The 5,178-nt window shown below is 40.9% G+C and overlaps 1 long non-coding RNA gene across 1 annotated transcript; it reads left to right on the top strand.

The window, feature by feature from the left end:
• The first annotated feature begins 2,721 nt into the window (after nt 1-2,721).
• On the top strand, nt 2,722-3,142 carry LOC111467998. The gene is made up of 2 exons (XR_002714684.1): nt 2,722-2,825; nt 3,009-3,142. It is a non-coding gene; the product is annotated as an uncharacterized LOC111467998 (long non-coding RNA).
• The last annotated feature ends 2,036 nt before the right edge of the window (nt 3,143-5,178 follow it).

Below are 5,178 nucleotides of genomic sequence, written 5' to 3' on the forward strand. Positions count from 1 at the left end.
TGAAATTTTGTGGGAATCATTCTTTCATGTTGCTTAGCTCCCAAGAAAAAAATTACAACAAACCGACCACTCCACATGTACTTTCACAATTAACTATTTTTTCTTTTGCTTATCTTAATTTCCACGGATGTTCGGTGTGATGAATTGTTATAGGGGCTAACCTTCAAGGCTTTATACGTGCACTCACGCTTCATAGGCATTGGGTGTGATGTTTTTTTTATGGAGGTAAAATCCAACACTTTTGATATGCTGTTGGTAGGACATGTATCGCACATAGCATAGGATGGGGCTTGGCGTGTGCGAGTGGTGAGTGCACGAGAGCGTGCGGGGTGAGCGTGCGGGGGTGTGCGAGGTGAGTGTCACGGTCATGCTCGTCTAGGGCGTGTTGCCCAAGGCCGCGTGCCTATGGCAAGCCAAACCCTTGTCATGTCTTTTCATTCTAGTGTATTTACTTTTGTTGTTCTAGGGCGTATGACGCCTCGAAAATATCATGTTTAGGCCTGCCAGACATGAAATTTCTCAGAATGTACTATAGGGGGTTATGACTAGTTGTCAACTTCTCCCTACCCAAGGTTATATATGCTAAGCCGTTGCTATCTCTCTCTTGCTTGCTTATATAACGTCTCTTTCAAAAATCTCTCTTTCTAAAATCTCTCTCTACCCTCGTTTTCTAAAACCTTCTTTCAAAACCGAGGCTAGAGGCTCGATCATACGTCGCTTGGCCGTAGGCGACGCAAGAACAAATTGGCTTAGCTCACTTGTCGTTGGAAAGTGAGTGCCGCACAATCGCTAGTCCGCTGCCTTTAAAAGTGCGATTGTGTCAAGTGGTATCAGAGCTTTGTTAGCTCCGTGACACAGTAAAGACCGAAACCATGTCGGCAACAAAGTCGACACCCAAAGCACAAGCCGACCGGCTTACGCTAATAGAGGAGGAAATGTCGCACGGGTGACCGAATTGAGTGAGAAAGTCGTAGAAATCGACGCAATGGGCAACCGCCTGGATGGGTTGCCAATCGCAGAATTGATGTTTCGAGTGACCTCGCTCGAAGAAAGAGTTGCTCCTACGAGCAGCCCAAAACCGTTTGGTAGTCTGGATAGCTCTGTCACGCACAAGGAGAGACGTGGCGAAGAGTTCGACGTGCTACAAAATACAATGATGAGCTTGTTCAATGGATTAGTTGATGAATTCAGAACAACAATCGGCGACATCCAAGAAATGATGGCCTCCATGGGCACTCGAATTGAAGTGACCATGAAAGCCGTGGAGAACGTCACGGCTGGGCAAACTAATACAGGGTCCAACAAACTAAGATTCCCAGATCCTAGAGCCTTTAAAGGGAATCAGGATGCCAAAGAGTTGGAAAACTTCATCTTTGATGTCGAACAGTACTTCAAAGCCACAACGGCTTGTACTGACGACAAGAAGGTGATTGTAGCCTCGATGTTCCTATAGTTTCTAAACAATATTACCCACAAATGCTATGAAGGAATAGGGTTCGGAAAGTGCCTAGAAACCATTCCCCCAATCCAATCCGCCATTAAAGAGCTTCAAGGAAAACTCAAAATTCAAATAAGAGGATACACAAAATTCGTCGAGCAAGAATGATCTCAATAAGTTTCTGCACCTTCAAGGAATGTTTTCATTGAAGACCACGAAGAGAAATAACCTCGGAAAAGTTTCCAATTGAAGAAAATTCGTTTCATGTTCAAATTGTGGGTAAGTGTCGAATTCCTATCTATGACCTCTTTTCCTTCAAATTAAGGATTCCTTTAGCTTAAGAGGAAAAAGATGAGTAACTTTGATGAAGGAATCAAGAGCTGAAACGTCTAAGAACAAGATACCTAAGAGATTGAAAATCGGAGGTGTCATGTAACTTGCAGACCGAGGGTGATTTCTCAAAATTAAGGTCCCACACTCAAAGATGTTCCTCGAAACCAATTTCTTAAGCTTGAGGAAAGAATAAGGAAGAAGTTCCATGAAGAAATCGAGCCTTGAAAACCCTTAGAATCGGCTACCCAATAAGAAATCATTTGTTTTTACTCCAGCGAGAAATTATATTTTGGACGAACTTTGGAAGCGAATATCTAAGGCTACGATCCACGAAAAGATATGAAATCAATCCATAGCTCTTCCTTGTAATACCCTCTTTAAGTTTCATGAAGAACTCGAGGGGAGAAACGGCGTGATCGGAGCTGGGGAGGGCGACTTTCAGACGATGGCGCGAAAGATCACGCACGTCTTCTTCCCGTCTGGAGGAAGAAGACGATGACGTGGCCGGTTCAGTTGAACCGGCCATGTCAACCAAAAACTCGACCCCACGATTTTTCTAAAATTTATCCCCCTTCCAGAATGGTTCTCAGAAAAATCTTTATGGTTCCAGAAACTAGACACAATAAGGAGTCTATGGAAGAAAATTTAAGGTAATTCAGGTATCGGAAGATCATGAACAGAGGTCCCGAACGTCGACAACGAGGTAAGTAGACACCTTGCACTTTTTTGTTAAGAAATACTTGTAGGAATCGCTTGAATTTCCATATGAACCCTAAAACAAATATGAATTTAGGATATATGAAAGAAAAGCTCAAAGAACCATGAGTCAACGCCCTAAATCGATCAAAATGCTCGGGAATTAGGCAACGTTAAAATAACCGACTAGATGAACTCTGCTCTAATAGCCAATATATATATATATATATATATATATATATATAATGAAATAAATAAAGAAATAAAGAAATAAAAATAATTATAAAAAAAATGAAAATGGCCTTTATGGAGTTGAGATTCATGGGAGATTTAAGTGAAGATAGAATTGAACAATAAGGTATATATTAAATCTTGGTTTTCTTTTATCCTATTCTTTTTAGTTTTTTTTAAGAAATCATAGCCAATTATAGTTAGATTTTCATTGTTTAGTTTTGAGTTAAGAAACTAAATGTCAGTCATTTATACGAATTCTAGTAAATCACGTTATATTAGTAATATTAGATTAAATTTATATCCGTAGCAAATGAATAGATTAAAAATAAAATGACCAAGAAAATTTGTGAACAAAAGGAAACACCAAGATAAGGAAAGATTTGGAAATAGGGATCCACTATAAATTTGGAATACATGAGAACAAAATTAGAAGGCAACAGAGTAAATACCCATAAAAAAAAAAGGAAGATTCTGTAATTAAAACATGAACTAAATAAAAAAGCATAAACTAAATACAAAAAAAAGTAAATATAAGAGTAGACCCAAATAATAATTTTATAGAATTCAAACTTGAAATTGATGTCATGGGCTCAAATAGGTTTACGGATTTCAAAGGACATAATCGAACTTTCATTAAGGATATATTCGTGACAACAACTTAAGTTAACCAGGTAAGTGACCTTACTATCGGCATGGTTATATTTGATGTTGACACGTGCCTGTGGTTCTGCACGTGTCATATATACTAATATGTGTGAATTATCTGTGAATCAATATGCTTATATTATGTTTATGTTATGCTATAATATGTGAATTGTATGATAATATTTATGGTGTGATGTGTTCAATGATATGTTTGATATATGATACGAGAAGAATGCACTAAATGTAATGTAACGATAGAAGTAAGATGTATTCACGAAACATTAAGGTTAGGTTACGCCTCGAAGTGCTATGGATATGAGAGATTGATAAAAGAATATGATTAGGATATGGGTAGAAAGAACTCCCTAGGAATCTATGACCTTCTAGAACAACTTACGCTAAGATGGGTTCATATGATTACAAATGAAAGTTACAACTTATGCCCCAAGAAATTATGAACATTAGAAACTTACAAGATTGAGGATCAAGAACAACACCACACAAGCTTAACAACTACCATGAAGAGTATCATCGCAACATTCCATTCTCAACAAGGCAAGTTTCGCCACACTGTGCAAGTTTCGCCACCGCACCACTGCCATCAACCGCCCTCATTCGCCAACCACCACCCCCACACCCCAAGCATATGCCCACGTGCGGCACATAGTGCTTGGGGCATGGGGGTGGCGGAAGATATAGGGGGTACCCCCGTGCCCAGCCCATGCAGACTAGTCACCCCCGTATGTAGTACATTTTGAGGCATTTTTGGTCTGCCAGTCCTAGATACGATTTTTCTGAGTCGTCATATGGCCAAATATATCAAGTTTTAGAATATTTTTTTCCATGAACTCGATTGATTCATGAATTGGACATTCTAATGGATCTATAAATCAAGTTTCATAATTTTTCAACCAACTAATTTTTTTGATGAATTTTTAAATATTAAATAATAAGAAATTAGAAAAAATAGCTAGAGTTGTCAAAAAAAATCTGAAATTGTGTGGGAATCATGTTTTCATGTTTCTTAGCTCCTAGAAAAAAAATTACAACAAACCGATCACTCCACATGTACTTTCACAATTAATGGGTGATGGATGGGGCACGGGCGCGGGCGCGGGCGCGTGCACAGCAGAATGCGGACGGGGCTGGGACGGGGCGCGCGGGAGAATGCTGGCGGGGTAGGGGCCATGCGCGCGCGGAAGCACACTGGCGAGGTGGGGCTGGGGGCACGCGCGCGCTAGAGAACGAGGGCGGAGCGGGGCGGGAGAGAGCACGCGCGGGGGAAAGCGGGCGGGGCGCACGCGAGGGGAAGGGCGGGGCAGGCGAGCGCGCGGGCACGTTTCGACACTACCCCTCCGTGCGCGTTCCGCCACCGCACCACCGCCGTCAACCGCCCTCGACCTCCGACCACCACCTCGACGACCCAAGCATATGCCCATGTGCAGCGCATAGTGCTTGGGGCGTGGGGGTGGCGGAAGATATAGGGGGTACTCCCGTGCCCAGCCCATGCAGACTAGTCACCCCCCTATATAGTACATTTTGAGGCATTTTTTGTCTGCCAGGCTTAGATACGAATTTTCTGAGCCATCATACGGTCAAATATCTCAAGTTTTAGATTGTTTTTTTCCATGAACTCGATTGATTCATTAATGGGACATTCTAATGGATCTATAAATCAAGTTTAATAATTTTTCAACCAACCAGTTTTTTTTTTTTTAGTGAATTTTTAAATATTAAATAATAGGAAATTAGAAAAAATAACTAGAGTTGTCAAAAAAATATGAAATTTTGTGGGAATCATTCTTTCATGTTGCTTAGCTCCCAAGAAAAAA

This window comes from Cucurbita maxima, unplaced genomic scaffold (assembly GCF_002738345.1).
Source record: "Cucurbita maxima cultivar Rimu unplaced genomic scaffold, Cmax_1.0 Cma_Scf00035, whole genome shotgun sequence".
Lineage (NCBI taxonomy): Eukaryota > Viridiplantae > Streptophyta > Magnoliopsida > Cucurbitales > Cucurbitaceae > Cucurbita > Cucurbita maxima.